Source organism: Lissotriton helveticus, chromosome 1_1, assembly GCF_964261635.1.
Source record: "Lissotriton helveticus chromosome 1_1, aLisHel1.1, whole genome shotgun sequence".
Taxonomy (NCBI): Eukaryota; Metazoa; Chordata; class Amphibia; order Caudata; family Salamandridae; genus Lissotriton; species Lissotriton helveticus.
In genome coordinates, this window is record NC_136057.1 from 200,314,221 (window position 1) to 200,333,948 (window position 19,728).

Below are 19,728 nucleotides of genomic sequence, written 5' to 3' on the forward strand. Positions count from 1 at the left end.
AAAATACCGAATTTTGCCCGTTACCGACCGATATTGGGCATTTGGGATGTAGGTGGCCTAAATTGCAAATTCCGTAATTTACCGATTCGGTATTTTAAGGAATCAGTAAATTACAGATTCCTTAAAATACCGAATTTGCAATGTAGGGAGCACTCAAATGAGTGCTTTTCCCATTTTAGGATTCGTTATTTACCACCAACTATAAGTTGGTGGTAAATAACAAATACCTTCGAAAATGCAAATCTGTGCATTTTCGAAGGTGCCATGTGGCACACATACATGCCCTTAGGGCATGTATGTGTGCCACATGTGCACCCATGCACAATTGAGGGGTGCAACAGGGTGTCAAAGTGACACCATGCCACCCATCAATGTTTTCCCCCTTTTACCGAATCGCGATTCGGTAATTACCAAATCTTACCGATTCAGTAATTTTTAACGAAAAATTATCTACATCCCATTGACCTATTCTTAACCCCTTAAGTGCGGCGAACGTTTAGCGGCCGTCGCGTGCACTACCTCGGTAGTGCTACGCACGTCCGCTGAACGTTCCAGCCACGCCCGCGCAATAGAACGTTCCGCACTGTGGTGGAACGTTCGACCCACGGAAGGTGTTAAATACTGAATCGGTAAAATTCGGTATTTAAGAATAGGTAAGTTCTAGCATCTGGCCCTCAATGTTATCCAGCTGGCAGGAACACAACCTTAAACCTATTAATTAAGTATCCGGTTGGCAAGATATTGAATTCCGTTTTTAAACAAACCCTTTGAATTGAACATTGGAATACTACAACCACGAACACACAGTGGGCCCGATTCACAGAATGAGCTTAAGACTCAATCCTAAACTTACTACTATTTTGGTATTCACAGAATGCACTTACTACTTTTGGCATTCACAGAATGAACTTACTACTTTTGGTATTCACACAAGTTAGGATTTTGTCTTAAGTCAGTCTTAAATCTGTCTTAAGTTTGTCTTAAGACAAACTTAAGACAAAATCCTAACTTCTATGAATACGAAAAGTAGTAAGTTCATTCTGTGAATGCCGAAAGTAGTAAGTGCATTCTGTGAATACCAAAATAGTAGTAAGTTTAGGATTGAGTCTTAAGTTCATTCTGAGAATCGGGCCCGGACTGTCTACTACTCCACATGTCCCCAGTGGGGATGGTTAACCTGTACAGCACAAAACAGATGAATCCTTAGAATGCACTCCTAGACTTGCATAAAGGAAATTAGGGTGAAGCAGATATATTCCCTCATTTCTGAATATCTAGACTCATGGAACCTATTCATGATCAAACTTTAGTGCCGCGCCCTCGCGCTGCCTTTCAAATGACTGAAACTTTACATTTATGGCTCATAAACTTCAAGATGAGCAATACTAAGTGGAGCCCTCATGGATGGTCCAATTCTTAAAGTCTTGCTTTAATGAATAGAAATAACTTTACAAAAGGCCATGAACAAATACATTAACTGAATTGACGCAGGCATATACAGATGACCTGGAAAATAAAAAGAGGAGAATTCAACTAAGTTCAAATGAAATGCTGAAAAAGCTGCTCAATACCAAGCAGTGCCTTAACATATAATAATAATAATCCACATTTGTAAAGTGCGACAATCACCTGTAAGGGTCTCTAGGCGCTGGGGGCCGTCGGGAATATTAAGCGAGCTATTGCCCAGAGTCACATGGTGCTGGGCTAACCTGCCACTGGTGCCGGGGATTGAACCGTGATCCCCAGATTCCAGCGTCAGTCGCCCTAGCCGCGGCGCCACACCTCTCCATATAATGCACTGAGAAGTCTAGAAATATGTAGTAAAGCATGAATTTGCTCAGCCCATGAAGGATTTACTGCAGGCTGCTCCAACAAGCAGCTTGTTAGCTACTGGTAGTTCCCCAGCTACTTATAGGTAGCCCTCTTGTAGCAGTCCAGCCTCTTAATTTAGAAGGTTTCCGTGGATTAGTTAATGCAACAGAAAAGCGTGTATTGGAGACAAAACTCTGTATATTTTCAGAACTCATAAACTGATGTTTGGAGCAAAATTACTGAATTTGCTAAATATATTTAGGGCTGATATTTGAGTGAAAATTCATGTAGCATTTGGGAGACTTACTACTAACATAATTACCATAGTTCTACGGGCATTGGAGCTTTGGTTGTTACATATTATCCTTGTGGAGGCATTCCACATTGACAATACCTTTGCTGCATTACCACTGGAAACTGTGCTTGATGAACTGAGGGGATCACTGCTGACAATCTTGCATATTGTGGCCACAAATTAAATCTTGTCTGATGTGGTTACTATGACGCCACAGCTGCACATAAAACAACTCGCCGCAATTTGGTGGTGTGTGTTTCCAGAATGAGAGCACTTTGGGGCTAAGAGGCATCTCCTTGTCCACGCCGAAGGTGACCAGGGGCGCGTAGACCAACGCTCGACCGACCTTCCTGCAGTCAGGGACTGCATGTCCCAGGAGGCCACGGCTGTCCTCACCTGTACCTGCTAGTGAGCCCCGCCTGACGCCACAGCTGCGCATAAAACAAAAGCACACTTTGGTGGTGTGTGTTTCCAGAACAAGAGCACTTTGGGGGCTAAGAGGCATCTCCTTGTCCGCGCCAAAGGTGACCAGGGGCGCGTAGACCAACGCTGGACCGACCTTCCTGCAGTCAGGGACTGCATGTGCCAGGAGGCCACGGCTGCCCTCACCTGTACCTGCTAGTGAGCCCCGCCTACCGTCGCAGCTATTATATAATCAGTTACTTTCTTCGCTACGCTGGAGCGCGCGGGAGCGTCCCGGGAGAAGCCCGGGACAAGGGCGGGCCGTCTGTGGCCGTCCGGGGCCGAAAGAGGCCGGGCTGGGCCACCCCTTTAACTTTCCAACCACTATTTTACTCACTGTAAGGTATTGTACCCCGTAACGACATTGTATTTACTTCCCCGTGGTACTTGATTGTTCTTGCGGGATTTTCCTTCAGCTGCAGTTGTTAACATCTTACATGCCAATGTCTACTTGGTCAAGGAAGGGTGGGGGGGGAGGTTGTGTCAGTGGCACGCTCAATCAGTTCATTACTCGAGCATACTCGGTTCTCGAGAAGGAAATCGCTATTACCGAGCGTCGTCTTTCTCTAGAGCCACTGAACCGCAAGCGCTCTTCCTTGGGGCCGTTGGCGTCGGCTGCTTCTCCTGCCAACACTCATGGGCGCCCACATGGCGTCATCATCGGAAATATGTTGACCAGTCCCTGTAGTGTTGAAGCTAACGTGGAGAGGGCTATTGTGCTAGATTCACCAAACCAGTTGGATCTTCCAACTGTACCGGAGACGGCAGTTGCTTCCAATAGGGTACACGAGGGTACCAGCAGTATTATGCAACTTCAGGGAATTCCAGCGCACTCAAAGATGGCGAGTACGAGAATGGTATCCACTAAAAGAAAAAGAGTCGGTAGCGGGCTGAGGGGGGGATGTCTTAAAATTGCAAAGAAGTTGAAACTAAAAACACATAGCATACATGGAAAAGCATTGGGCTTAGGGAGATCAGAGAAACACTTACAGACCCCAGCAAGCAGTGAACTAACACTTGCTAATCCCCCTGAGTTGCCAACCACTTGCCCGAAGCCACTTTCCCCCCTCAGGCCCTGCAAATGACACTCTCCTTATTACTCATATCGAGCATATTGTGAAGTCACTTATACTCCCGGTTCTCAAGAGGGTAAAAGTACTGTCAGAAAGGCTGCATAGATTTGAACAAGGCACACTAGACAACTTTTTTTCCCTAAAGGCCTTAATCAAATTATACTCTAGAAATAGCCAGGACGCATCAGAACACAAGCAAAACCCACTGGTAGCTCCCACACACACAGGCGAGACGGCATCTGTAACTTCTAAAGAAATCTCTGGGCCCTCGATTAGAACGAATCCTCCAGTGATAGTCAATACAATTCAGCAAGGTAGAAAGCCTATAAATCCAATATTGGCCAAAAGGGCAATGGGACTCCCCGAAAGTGCACATGTACAGAGCCGGGAAGGTGATCGCAGTCAAAGTAAAGTAACGAGGCAGGGTAGCGATCAACCTGCATTATCCCAAAAGTCTGACACGGTAGCTACTAATGACACCAATTCTATCCACATAAACCTGCCACCTGAATGTTTGCCTTATGTAGTTTTGTTAACTGGAGTTCCACAGCTGAAGTCGGGTACATTGGAATCTTACCATGAACTAAAAAACAAAACTACACATTGGTTAAACAATAATAGACCTCTTCCAAGTCAACTTGATGGCCAGGTCCTTTTTGTAAGAAGGGTTAATTGGATTGGTAACAGGACTAAGGATACTCCCGGTGATTGCATCCTTGTAAATTTTAGTGATGCTCGGGTCGCAAGGTTCATTTGTAACCAACAGAATGGGCATGATGGTAGTGGAATTGGCACATATGATTTGGGACACTTCCACTTGCAATCTGCTTATCCGCAACATAGGCAGAGCAGTTGTTTTCAAATTTGGGGGGGGGGGGCAAGGCGATTTATTCAGCAACAATTGCTATATCCACCAAACCCCTGTTTTTAATAGAGGCCTAGAATGTTATGGGATAGATGGTGGATATTGACAAGATGATTACTTACTTTTTAATCCCCCATCCTATACCATTGATAAGAATAGGCCCAAGAGGTTCAGGACGCCTGTTGAACCATATGGGACTTCCCTAACCCTTGTTAACCCTCCTCTTTATGATGTCGCTAGCCCTATAAAAAAGCTAGTGCCTGAACTTCTAATTGCAGAGAACATCTGCTGGAGCCCTGAGATAGAGGGATTAGCTAAAAAGCCCAAATCTCAGATTGGAATGACCGGTGACCAGGTTATCCAGGATGGTTCAAATGATACCTGCATGACCCTAGTAGATCAATCTATTGTTTTGTGTGATACCCTTACGCTGCATGCACTCACCCCGTCGCTCTCGGTAATTGAGACTGTAGGGGAGCAAATTAATTTATCCACCGCACCATCATATGTATTCCAGGAGCTAGCTGTGGTCGATACCACCATGAAGATTATTAGCTGGAATATAGCGGGTATTTCCAAAAAATTAGATCTTCCAGAATGGAATACCCTGGTTGAGTCGTATTTGATTTGCATTTTCCAGGAGACCTGGAGTTTGGAGCCCAATCATAAGGTCGGCTATACTACTTATTTTTTGCCAGCAGTATCCCCAATATCTGGGAGAGGTCGCCCTTTAGGTGGGCTTTTAATATGGGTCAGTATTTCCCTGGAATGCAGCATTTCACAAAAGCAATGCAATTCACCAGATATCCTAAGGATCTCAGTGAGAGGGCCACATAGAGGGAGAACTCTAGAAATATTCAATATATATGGTAGGGGCACCAAAGGTGGCTCTTTATCCACCACAGTCACATTACTGGAGAATGTCATGATGGTATGCACGTTTTAGTTGCGGGGGACTTTAATTGTACATTTGAGCCCCTTGCGGCAGAGGATATTTTAGATCTTACCGAGGACGATGCTAGGAGGGGTATACCTATACTTACAATCCAACCAATAAAAAGATGGTCGCAACGGGCCTAAGATCAGCAAATGGCAGAACTGTCTCAGATCCTTCCGGGGCCCATACGTACAACAGGTTTAACCATTCTTCAAGGATTGATTATATTCTCCTTGATTTTAAGCTTTGGCACTTCTTGCAGGATATGGAAATTCTACCAACCATAGATAATGACCACAACCTGCTTTCTTTGAGTTTGCATCACCTGTGGCCAAGCGAACATGGCCCTGTTGCACTAAGCAAAATAATGTCAACCTCAAAAGTTTGCCCATCGAACTGTGGGAGGCGCCTGAAATGGTGCAAAGTCGCCCTGGATGAAGAGACCGTCCAGTCCATAGGGGCCCTTTTGACAGCTACACAGATTAAGCTGGACACAACTGTTTTAGACTGTTGTGATCCCTCAAGGGTGACGGTGGCATTTCAGGACACCACTGAAGCGGTGGTTAACCTATTCTTAGTACAAATTGGAGGTGGGGCTCAGAGAGAGCCTCAGAGGCTTAAGGCCAAACAGGGGCGGTACACAACAAAATGCCGAAACAAGAAATCTGCATTAATTAAGGCAGTCAAGTCTAAGTCACAAGCTCTGATCCAGCTGGCTAGGAAAGAGTATAAGTTGTCTGTAATAGAAGCTAAAAAGGAGTGGGAGGACCAGTATTGGCAAACACTTAAGGAGGCCAGCGATGGGAGGGATGGGGGTAGATTCTGGAATACCATAAGATCCAAGAATAGTCCTGCTAGTGATCTCATTACGTGTAACATTACTGGCCAAATGTGGTTCGAGCACTTTTCAAAACTGTACACATGTCAGCAGGGAGGTGTTAATGAGTTCTCTCCCCACAGTTTTCAGGTACCCTTAGGAGAACCTGATAGTTACCCTTTTACAGTCAAAGAAGTGGAAAATGTGATTAGTCACATTGTGCCACAAAAGGCAGCTGGTCCAGATGGCATCCCCGGGTATTTGCTTCGTTTTGATCTGCCCAAATGGGGAAAGCTTATTCATACTTTATTCATTGCTATCGATAATGGTGCCGCAATCCCTGAATCATGGAAGGGGGCTGAGGTCGTCCCAATTTTTAAAAAGGGGCGCAGGGACGACCCCTCCAACTATCGCCCTATAAGCTTAATCGACTTTACCCAGAAGGTTGACGGGAAGGTGTTACTTGAAAGAATCTTGCAATGGACTGATGAAAACGAGATTCTCTCAGATTACCAAGCGGGATTTAGGGCTGGCACTGGGACAATAGAGCAGGCATTTAGATTATTATTAATTTACTGGAAAGTGGTTCTTATAGGCAAAGGCAGTCTTTACCTCGCGTTTATTGATCTAAAGACTGCCTTTGACCTGGTGCCTCGGGAATTCTTATTAGGAGTGCTGTCCAATATGGGGATTCCTTCCAACATTTTGTCAATCCTAGTGAGGCTCCATGAAGGCAATTTTGCCCAAGTGAGGTGGGGCACTCAGGGGCAGGAGACAAATAGAATCCCAATGGAGAAAGGTGTCTGCCAGGGATGTGTTCTTGCTCCCACTCTCTTTTCACTATATGTGAATGGTGTGGTCGAGCACTTGCTGGAAAATCCATCTGATGCACCATCCCTGGCGGGTGAGCGAATTCCAACCCTCTTATTCGCTGATGATATGCTTTTAATATCAAAGTCCCCTATGGGCCTCCTGAGTCTCTTAGATAATTTTCAGTCCTTTCGTACTCAAAGAGGGCTTGTAATAAATACAGACAAGACAAAATATTTGGTGTTGAACCCCCCGAAAAATCTTGGGCGACCCCCAGTCCTAAAAGAGTGGAAAGAGTCACTGTATTCGATTACTTAGGTATATGAATTTCTGACACCATGCAGTGGAACCCTCATCTATACAAAATGTTATTAAGCCACAAAAGGGTAGTGGGGCGCTCCTTAAGGAACTGCGCTCCTCTTCAACCAGACCCATCGCCCCGGTCATCGATATCTATAAGGCGAGGGGAGTCAGTTCCGCCCTCTATGGGGCGGAACTGTGGGGTACTTGCAATATGGAACAGCTGTTAAGATCAGAAAATAAATTCTTAAAGGATTTATTGAACTCCCGCAGAGCACCCCATTGGTACATTTGCTACTTGATTTAGGATGTCACTCGATTAAAGATCTGGTAAAAGTCCGGCCGCTACTGTTATGGGCCCGGCTGTGGCGAGTGCCAGAACTAGCAAAATATGCAGAGGGGCTGGCAGAAGTAATGTCGATGACGGGATGGCACAAAATTAAATGGCTTAATGATGTAAAATTTCTACTTGGTGAATTGGGCCTCAATGAAGCCTGGGTAAACAGGTCTTTCCCCCCTAAGGCAACATTGAAGAATCTTTATGGAGATGGGTCGCAACTAGAAATAGCACTGATCCAAAGCTTGGTAGATTAACAGAAGACTTCTTAAGGTTTAAGGATGTGGCATTCCGGGAACCCTACCTTGATATTATTCAGAAACCCGCTGATAGGGCTTTGTATTTTAGATTTAGGGTCGGAGTGCTCCCAGTGCGCGAATTAACTGCCCGCTGGAAAGCCCCATTCCAAACACCACCCTTTTGCCCTATCTGTAAGTCCAGAACAGAATCTATTGCACATATTCTGTTCGCATGTCCAGCTTATGCGTCACCGAGGAAGTGCTGGCTTAAACCACTATGTAGATTATTGGGAACTAGACATCACAATGAGGCGTTGCGTGTCCTGATGTCTGACACTCGGTCGCTGTACGTATGTGGTATGTGGTCTGTCAAACTTTTTATCATGGGCTTGGGCCAATATATCTAAAAGGCTTAAAGAAAATGTATAATCTGTGATCTTAAAGAAAATGTATCATTTGTGATTCTAATTTGTAAATTGTGATTTTACCTTTTTATCTCTGTGTTCCTTTTCTTGTTTTTACCACTGATTTTAGCTTTGATGTTATCTGTGTATCAAATTCTTTTTTTTTTCCTAAGGTACAAATGTAATGTATTTTATAATGCAATGCTTTTAAGATATGTTTTTTATCTAAATAAAGCCTTATACCACTAGTAGCCATGGAAGATGTTCATTGAACTTAAGTAGCTCCTATTACAGAAAAGGTTGGAGACCCCTGATTCACAGGATGGAGTTCAATCTTGTTACTAGTGCTCTTTTATTTTTACTTTCTTTCTTCTGTAACATAATAATGCACAAATTCAAAGAACAAAACCTTCAGATAAACAAAACCTTGACAGTGCTGTACTTCAAGAAATATTATATTTCTGTCATGCACATCATGGCTTTGTTACCCCTGCAGGGGAGCGAGGAATCACAACTACTACGGCCCTAATAGACATGCCTTCCCCAGAGTTCAGCATATGTAAGTGGACAGGTAGGGTAATTTCCTAACCGTAATGGACCTGCCCCCCTGCCTCGTGTTAGAAACATAAGGGACAATCAGGAAACACTGGTGGTTAGATCTTAGTGTCCTATCCTGGCGGTACAGGCTAAGCCGCTGCTTGAGGTAGTCGGGCCCTTACCTTGGATGGCACGGAAAACGAAGGTGAGGACCTTGAATTCAATCCTCCTGGCTTCTGGGAGCAAGTGGAGCTGTCTGAGATGAGGGGAAATGTGCAGGCGCATAGGGTGAGCCTTGCCGCCTCAATCTGCACTGTCTGGAGCCTTTTGATCAGGTTCCCCGGCATCCCCAGATAAAGACCATTGGCATAGTCAAGATGGGATGTCACAAGGGCATGAACCATGATCCTGTGGCTCTCTTCTAGCAGGAAGGCTAGAATGGAGAGGTGTGGCGCCGCGGCCAGGGCGACTGACGCTGGAATCTGGGGATCACGGTTCGATCCCCGGCTCCGGCGGCAGGTTAGCCCACCACCATGCGACTCTGGGCAATAGCTTGCTTAATCTTCCCGACGGCCCCCAGCGCCTAGAGACCCTAACGGGTGATTGTGCGCTATACAAATGTGGATTATTATTAAATGTTCTGATCGATCTCATTTTTCCTAAGCATGTTGCCAAGATTTGCCTGACTGTGCAGTGAGGGCCAGGTCCTTTTCCCATCTGACTCCAAGGTTTTTAACCAAGTCCTTGGGTGAGGGCAGGAGCCCAGCTCCCCAGGCCACTAACGGCATGGTGGAGGAGGTGCGGCTTGATAAAAATATAAGACCTCCGTCTTATCGGCATTCAATTTCAAGCAGTTTTCATTCATCCATCCTGCAATGTCTGTTAGGCAGTCTTTAAAAGAAGCAAAGGCCGCCGTTGAATGTTCTTTGAAGGAGAACACCAACTGGGTGTCATCTGCTTAAGAGACTGCCTTGACCCCTCTCCTGGAAATGAGGGCCGCCAGCAGAGCCAGGTAGATATTAAAGAGCAACTGGCATAAGGTTGAGCCTTGGGGCGTCCACATCTAAGGGCCCCACTGTTGTGCGGAAGGCCCTCCCAGATGCATCCGGAGGCGAACATTACAACGACTCGTATTGGGAGCTGGTTAAACTAAACAACGCAGTACGATGCACAAACCCCTTTACTTACCAGACAATATGGTCACTCCGATTCCGTCCTCATTGTCCAAACGAAAAGCCCCCAGAAACGCAGAAAGGAGTAGTCCGGAGGCATTTTCATGTCCGATTCCAAACGTCGAAGTACGATGCGTACTTCCCGTGCACTGAATCCGCTGCTACAACCAACACGTCAGAGCAGCCGGAAGGGGAGTATTTCAGCTCCGACTCATGCCACAACACGATTCGTGCGAACGAGACAGTGCAGCCATGAATCTGGTCGTGCATTGCATCGCCATACTCTACTTCTTTGAGCACTACTACAACTGCAACAAACGCGTTCGTCGCAGAAGGTAAGTCTGACATCTACACATAAAGAATAACGTAAAAAAGACGCTGAAGACAATACAACAGAAAGCAGGATCGCAAGCATAGCCAAAAGGGGTGGAGAATATTACTTGCATTGTAATGTCAAATTGGTGGTTTGGGGGGCAAATGTGGGTTGTGCAAATACCCACATCAATGTAGAGTCAATATGCGGGTTGGGCAAATACCCACAGCAATGTAGAGTCAACATGGGGTGTGGCAAATACCCATAGGAGTGTAGAGTCAATATGTGGGTTGGGCAAATACCCACAGCAATGTAGAATCAATAGGTGGGGTGGAAAATACCTACAGCACTGTAGAGTCAATAGAGAAGTGGCAAATACCTACCACAAAGTAGAGTCAATTAGGGGGTGGCAAATACCTACAGCAATGTAGAGTCAATAGGGAGGCAAATACCTACAGCAATGTAGAGCCAATATGTGGGTTGGGCAAGTATCCACAGCAATGGAGAGTCAATGTGGGTTGAGCAAATACCCACAGTAATGTAGAGTCAATATCTGGGTTGGATAAATATCCCACAGCAATGTAGTCAATAGGGGTGGCAAATACCTACAGCAATGTAGAATCAATAGGTGGGGTGGAAAATACCTACAGCACTGTAGAGTCAATAGAGAAGTAGCAAATACCTACCACAAAGTAGAGTCAACTAGGGGGTGGCAAATACCTACAGCAATGTAGAGTCAATAGGGAGGCAAATACCTACAGCAATGTAGAGTCAATATGTGGGTTGGGCAAGTATCCACAGCAATGGAGAGTCAATGTGGGCTGAGCAAATACCCACAGTAATGTAGAGTCAATATCTGGGTTGGATAAATATCCCACAGCAATGTAGTCAATAGGGGTGGCAAATACCTACAGCAATGTAGTGTCAATAGGGGGTGGCAAATATCTACAGCAATGTAGAGTCAATTGGGGGGTAGCAAATACCTACAGCAATGTAGAGTTAATATGTGGGTTGGGCAAATACCCACAGCAATGGAGAGCCAATGTGGGTTGGGCAAATACCCACCGCAATGTAAAGTCAATATGTGAGTTGGGCAAATATCCACAGCAATGTAGAGTCAATATGGGTGGCAAATACCTACAGCACTGTAGAGTCAATAGGGACGTGGCAAATACCCACAGCAATGTAGAGTCAATGTGTGGGTTGTGTCAGGATGTGACATGGCGCACCTGCTCTACGGGCCGTACTTTTTGCTTAATTTCTTTATAGTGAACTACATGTCCCAGAATGCCATGGTGGGAGGAGCCACATGGTATTTAGGGAGGCTGCGCGCATAACACAGCGTGCGTAATTCTGCTTGCGTGGGGAAAACTTCTGTGCGTCCTGAAGCTGTGCCTTTCTCCCCCTTCAGCTACTGGTTGGAGTTTTCGAGCCATTCTTGACCGTTTGGAGAAATTCTGTCTCTCTCTCCGTTCCGGACTGGAAGTGCCGGTACCCGAGTGCCATTGGAGGCATTGTTGTGGAGAGAGAGAGTGTCTGCTGCCTAAACCTTCCTGTTCCCGGTAAGTCAGTGCACAGAGACTTTCTGAGGCAGAGAACTTGTGCAGTGATTTTGGATTCCGGATTTTCCCTCAATTTCGCTAATGGAGTAATTGGCTCAAAATCTCTTTCCTCAACTGCTTGAACTGTTGTTTTCCTGAGATACCGATATTTAAGCATCTCTCCTTCGAACAATAACTTTCTCTATTTTTTCTCAGTGGATTACATTTGTGATTTTGATTCGCTTATTATTTGAAAGGAATTAAAACATTCAGGGTATGTATGAGTGAGATAGGGGAATTAGTTAAACCATGCATGAGTGGTGGATATGGAATAACCTGTGTGCTTTATGTTCTAGGTGAATCCTTCTGTGCAAAATTAATCGTTCTCAGGGTAGTGAGGGATAAAAGGAATACCGAGGCAGATGGGGTTTTTATTACAGGTACTAGTTTTCTTCTAGTGAGACCTATTGAGAGTAGCCATGATATTAGGTATGTATTAATCAATGTGTTTTTGATTACAGGTTTCCTTTTCCCCGCTGTCCCCACCCTATTTCCTTTCCCTCACTCGATCGCCTTAATACTCTGTAACATTAGTGTTGGAGTTGGGGATGTCGAGGGGTGGACCCCTTTGAGCATCGGCCAGATCCGGAGGAGTTCCTGTGGTCTTGACAGGTTGGGCAAATAGACACAGCAATGTAGAAGCAAATCTGTGGTTGGGGGAAATACATCATACGTGTAGATGCATATCCGGTGTTGCGGTGAAATACCCCCATACGTGTAGATGCATATCTGAGGTTGGGATGAAATACCCCCATACGTGTAAATCCATCTCTGGTGTTGCAGTGAAATACTGGGGACTGATATGCAAACAAGACAGACAAACCAGCTACCGCAGATCAAGGACTGTATGTGTGTGGGGAAGCCGTCTTAGCCTGGGATGACACACATGATGGGGGGCTGGCACCCATAGACCCCCATGGGTGTTGACATCCAATCAGAAAGTGTTCAGCATACCCTTGAATTGCCATGATGGGATTTGCGCATTGGTCTATGGGCAGGTGCACCAGGGTCACCTGTGGGCCATGGTTTGCTGGGCCTTCCTATACCACACTGTTAGATTTGTGGGTCTCTAGTTGGCACAGGGAGGTACTTGTGACAAATAGGGACCCTTGCCTCTAGGCAGGGTAAGGGGGTACACTCCTAAAATAACCCCTGCTCACCCCTTTGGTAGCTTGGCACTACGAGCAGACATGCTTATCTCAGAGGCAGTGTGTAAAGCATTTGTGACCACATACAGTAATCACGTGACAACAGTACAGATGGACACCACACAGGTTTTATATGAAAAATCAGTATTCTTTATATAGACAACACAAGACCACAAACACCAAAAATCCACAATATTGTACTTTAAATGGTAGTTTTAGCTTAGTTCTCTTTAGTTCTTAAAATGCGACCCTTTGAGTCAATGTACCTTACGATGCGTCACACTTCCACAACGAAAGTGTTGCAGTGATGGAAATGCAGCAAAGTTCCTGTGCAAAGAAATAAAGACGTGAAGTTCTTCCAGATGCGGCACGCTTTTCTGATGATGCGAGAAGTCTTGATTTGATGTGTCAGCGGCAGCGGTGACACCCTTGTTCCGCGATGCGACGACAACAGCTTCGGCTGCGACACTTTTCTCAGACGTTGCGAGACGCTTCCGCACAATGCGACAACTACAGCGGCGACATCTAAGATGCGACAACAGCAGCTCCGACGGTGGAACGCTTCTCCGTGGATGCGAGGCACTTTTCTTGATGCGGTGCAATACGACAACTTCAGCGGCGACATCCAAGATGCAACGGCAGCAGCAGCGACGGCGACACGCTTCTCCTTTGTTGCGAGACGCTTCTCTTGATGCGGTGCAATACGACAGCTACAGTGGCGACATCCAAGATGCGACGGCAGCAGCAGCGACGGCGACACGCTTCCTTTTCGTTGCGAGACGCTTCTCTCGATGTGGTGCAATACGACAGCTACGGCGGCGACAACCAAGATGTGACGGCGACACGCTTCTTCCTCTTGAGTCGTACTTCCAGCTCCTTGCGACACGTAGTCCCTCAGAAGGCCCAAAACATCAGCAGGCACTTACCAAGGCACTCTGGGGAGCTGGGAGTTGAAGTCTGTTGTCCCCGAGACTTCAGCAGGAGGCAAGCTCTGTTCCAAGCCCTTGGAGAACCTTACAAGTTGATGAAAGTACACAAAGTCCTTTCTCTTTTCTTTGGCAGTCAAGCAACCACTGCAGGCCAATCCCCCAAGCAGCACTAATGCTTAGGGATAGTCTCTCCTCAGTTTCTTCAGGTTCCTCTCCTCAGCAAAGGTTTCTTCTTGTTGTCCAAAAGTGATCTAATGTCTTGGGATCAAGGTCCCAATATTTATACCCCCAAATCCTTTGTCCTCTGAGGGCAGGGGGGTCTTTGCCCAGTCTAAACCAGTTCTGGAGCACTCTGTTTACATGACTCCTTCTTTCCTTTCACAGTGCAGGGCAGAAACCTTAGACGTCCTGCATGGGGTGGAGCCAGCACTGGGGGGGGGGGCACAGTCCTATTCAGGTCCCAGGTGAAACTCCTCCCTTCCATCTAGATGCAGATCTCTCTATTCACCACTGGGTGGACTCACCCTGTCTCCTGGAATCCCCGAGCCCTGTCACTCAAACTCCAGACAAGGGATACACAACCTTGCAGAGGCAGGCTTTGATAATTAGACAGGAAAATACCAACTTTCTAAAAGTGGTATTTTCAAACACAGAATGTTAAAACCAACTTCACTAAAAGATGTATTTTATCATTCTGAGTTCAGGCATACTAAACTCGAATTTCTACCATGTTCCCTGAGTCAGTTAGGATTATAAAATATAATAATCTAACTGCCCATTCTGGCCTATGGAGAACAGGTAGCCTTGCAATACTGAAAAATGAAAATGGCTGTAATTCACTATTAGGACATGCCACACACACCAGGGCATGTCCTACCTTATACTTACTATGTACCCTGCCCTTGGGCCTACCATAGGGGTGTCTGATATGAAGAAAAGGGACGGTTTAGGGACTGGCAAGTGGGTGCACATGCCCAGTCAACATGGCAGTACCAGACTGCACACAGTCTCTGCAATGGCAGACCTGAGACACACTTTTACAGACTGCTTCTGTGGGTGGCACAACCAGTGCTGCAAGCCCACTAGAAGCATTTGGTTTACAAGCCCTGGGCACACTCAGTGCACTGTACTAGTGTCTGACAAGTAAACCAAATCAGCCAATCATGGAGTCACTAATCCATACATCAATTTATAAAAGGGAAAGCATATGCACTTTAGCACTAATCAGCAGTGGTAAAGTGCCCAGAGTAATAAAACAGCCAACAACTGGTCAGAAAAAATAGAGGAGGAAAGCAAAAACTTCAGGGATGACCCTGCAAAAAGGGTCAAGTCCAACACAACCCCCTTCTAGCCAAAACGCAGGGTAGACCAATCACTACCTTGATGGGCTTCACTGCTTTGGGCGATAGAACATGGACCTGGCCCGCAACAGCAGGGGCCTATTTCAGTTCTACGCCAGTATGAACCTATTTCAATTTCTCTGTCCATACTCTCAGGGCTCAGAACCCTTCTCCTCACCTGTGGACACCAACTGTGCTGCATCTAACCATAACTTCCTCACAGGTGTGTCCCAACAGACAGACAGTAAGCCACCGTGGCCACTGACAGTAGTCAGTGATGAGACCCAGGCCGTATGCCTCTCAGGGCTCTCAAACCTCTGTGACGTCCGAGAGCGGGGGGAAACTTCTGTGCGTCTAACCCCAGGTGCTTGGCTCCCTTTGTCCGCTCTCCCTCCTGTCAGGTATGACATCCTGACACTGAACCACCAGCCCTAGGCCTGTACCCAGCGCTGGACCAGAGACTGGGCTGGGCTCCTCCACATCCAGTCCTCCTCCTCCTTGGGGCTCTGTACCCCCCGCCCCACCTGGAGCGGTACCCCCTTCCAGAATTATCAGGGTGCCTGTAGCAGGTGTCCTGCACAATTTGCCCACCATGTCAGGGATTCTATCCTGCAACTGGGCTTCCAAGTCAAGGGGGACACCCTGAATCTGGCCCTCCAACCTAGGGTCTAAACCCTCCAGTTGAGGCGACAAATCCCTCCCTCTGCACCCCCTTCCAGAGCACTGCACCCTCCCAACTGGAGTGGTACCCCTATAAGTTACCTCCGCCAGGACACTGATTACAGTTGCCCCCTCCTCCAGGTCAGACAACACCTGAACCTATCTTCCCACCCAGGGACCAAACCCTGCCGTTGAACACTTGCCTTGGGAGCACATATGCTCCCCCCGAGGGTGACACATAACTCATGTGTCGTGTGACAGTCTGCCTGGGGCAGATCTCCCGACCCCTTGTCCATCTGACAGTGCGCGAAGATCCCTCAGGACAGAAGTGGTGTCACCATTGTCATTCACTGGTGACGCAGCCCTTCTGACCCACTGTTTCCTCCACTGGGGATTCTTTCCCCCTCTCACCCCTCTGTCTGGACCTCTGTACCCTCCCAACTGGAGCGGCACTGCCAGACACTAGAACTGATGGAGGCCTGCTTACAGATACTCCCAGTTCACCAGACACTAGGGGATCCCCCTCAACTGGCGGCCCATCAGGATTGCCTAGGCTCCCCACCTGGCGTTCCCCTAAAGAACCACCCAGGCCCTGAGACTGGGTTTTGGGCACCTTGGGACATTTAGCCCCACACTCACTCCTTCTCCACTGAGACAGGACATGAGTCCCTACAACCTTCCCACTACACTGGGACCTAGCTGAGCTACACGGAACCACTTTCACCACTCTGGGTTGGAAGATACATGAGTCACTCCCTACAGGGTCATTCCCCAATGCCTCTCCAGACCCTCTGGAATCCACCAAAAGGTCTGCCTCCAATGTGAGCTCCCTGGGGTCAGAGAACTCACTGTTGTGTGGCGTTTTAGGCCCTGAGTGGATTTTCCCTAAATCATGCCCTTATAAAGGTACAAATCACATTGCCCTAATATAGGCATAGAAATCAAACCCTTATTTAGGCATAGCACATGCAACCCAAATACAGGCATGGCTACTTCCACCCGTACAAAACGTCACAACGATTTCTTGGAAAATCGCTTGAGCAGTCAGGGAACTTCTCCTTGCTACAATATTGATTTCTCCAAGAACTCATGTACTTTGCAAAGAACGACTATTCCCTAGAGATTCTTTCCTGACGTTATTATGCCCGACTTTACGTCAAACTATGGCATTTCTAGACACCTTCAAGTTATAAATATACCTTCACTTGCTCTAGCAAGAGACAACGGTGGTACAGAGCAGTTTGTCTATCTACTTGCCGGACGCAGCTCACTACAGCAAGTGCCAAAGGAAGCCGACCCCCCCAGCTGATGCACTGATCAGAGGCTGCCTTTCTCCTACCGAGAATCCAGCTCTAGCGTTTCCAAGCTCCCCTTGCAGGGTGTTGGGAAATCGAGTCCCGAGACAGAGATACCAGACCTCCTTCATTCTAAACTAAGGTATGGAGCTGATTCAAACCTAAGAGAAATCTTGGATAGATTCTTGGCAAATAAAACTAAAACCTATGCTACACAATACTTACTTCTTCCCGCGTACTAGACCTAGGTTAGGTACATTGGGGTAGGCGTATTTTAGAAGCACCAGTTGAATATTTTTAGTCAATGTATTTATGTATGTATTTATATATGGCTTAGAAACCATACAATGATTTTACAGTATTATTTTATATTATTGTTTACGCTGTACTCATTATACTTTGCAGTCTGCATAACGATTTTAGCAGTTCACTTCTCTTGCATGAGAAAGAAGACTGTTCAATAAACGCCCGTCTCTCTATTTCTCTGCAAACTCTGTAGAAACCAAGCATGCACGATTGACTGAGTGAAACACTTATCTCTTGTTTCCGCGACTCTAGAGATATATTTCTTATTCTTGGGAAACAAAGTTGTCATGTTTATGCGGTTGTCAGAAACGAATCCCTTCTTGTGAATTCGAGAAAGTTTCTAGGGACCTCTGAGCTAGCTGGCACTCACTAGTTTAGTATATTCGATAGAGACCTAGTCGATCTAAGTCCTACGTCAAATCTATAGGATATACTATTCCAAAGGGTACAGCCCATTGGGAATATAGGAACTACACTACATGGCGCCCAACGTTTGGTAAGGCACTAATTTAACGCTAGATACTAAAGTAACTCAGTCGTGCTTTTCTCAGAGACCTTTTTCCATAATACTCCACTGCCCTGCTGATCCACTCCTCTCATTGAGAACTGGTGGTGGCGCTGGAGAGCACTGAACAGAGAGCATCGAGTTGCGGAGTTGCAGGAGAGTTTGGTGGAAGAGGAGCGGAGTCGAGCGGCAGAGGTATATGCGTCAACCGGCATACGGCATATGGAACGGATCAGAACGGAACGGAACGGAGGTAGTGGTGGGGCGGCAGTGGGTCAGAATTGTGGACCGCTGATCCCGTCGTTCCGCACCCTTTACCCCTCCATCAAGCCGCCCGCTGCTCAAGCTCCCGCTCCCGCTCTCGCCCTCCACAGGTGCGCTGTGACTGGAGCGCTGGAGCGCCGGGGATCCCACAGGTGAGCTCAGTCAGCGAGACTGCAGTGTGACTGGAGCGCTGGGGTCCCGTAGCGCTGGTCTGCAAGTGTGCTTCAGAGCAGCTACTGAGTTTAGGAAACACTGAGGCCGAGGCCCTCTGAGTGACGTCTAGCTGAGAGAACTGTGGGCTATAACGGAGTCGGAGTGATGCCTCATAGTGCCCCATAGTGCCCCATAGTGCCCATAGTGCCTTGCATAGGCGGCCCCTGCTTACACAAGGATTGTACCAGGAACCGATTGGAAAAGTATTGGTTGAGGAAAGCGGAGGCTGGCCAAGAAGGCGCAGTGAGTGTGCTGATAGCAATATTTTCATAACGGATGCCATATTAGCTACAGCTGGGTAAAGGTGCAGAGCTGCGGGGGTAAGAAGCCTAGGAGGCAAGAGTGCGCTGAGGGCTTCTGCATACTAATCCCGCTGATATTATAATTCCTATATTGTTCTTCCTACCCGCCCTTGTTCCCGCTCGTTCCCTCCCTGACGGCAGCTGTTCATTACTTACAGGGCAGACAGGCTTGGGAGGGTGAGCATATCAATGGTAAACGGGAACCAGAGTCGCGTAGTAAAGTTAAATGGTAACCATTGGGTTATGCCTCCCCCATATTTCCCCCACATTTTCCCCACGATTTCCCCACGATTACCCCCACGATAAACTTTGACATTGGTCTTTGATATTTGAGAGGTCAACCCAGAATAGCTATTGAAAGAAGACAAAGAAGATTCAGGGGGCTGGAGGGATATCATTGGTGGAACGCAGGTTGTATGCAGGAGGGAGCAGGCGTGAGCGCGGAGGTACGCGCTGGGAAAACAACGCCGCTGCAAATCGAAGTACACCATATCAGACGGGTGGTGGTAGATCGTAAGGGGTTGAATGCGGGCGTGAGCGCTGCAGAAAAAAAGCGCTGTTATAACAACGCCGCTGCAACAAATATAAAGGAATTATGCGCTCTGGCAAAGTGAGAACATCTGGATTAACTATTAGACGTACACAGAAAATACAGCAAGCGAAAGCTATAAAAGGGGTTAAAGCAAACATTGAAGGAGGAAATCAAACTTTAATTTCCCCAATAGCCAGAATGTCCGCGAAATCAAGAAAAATCCCGGACAAGTTTGAATTCCTGATAGATCCAGCTGGTGC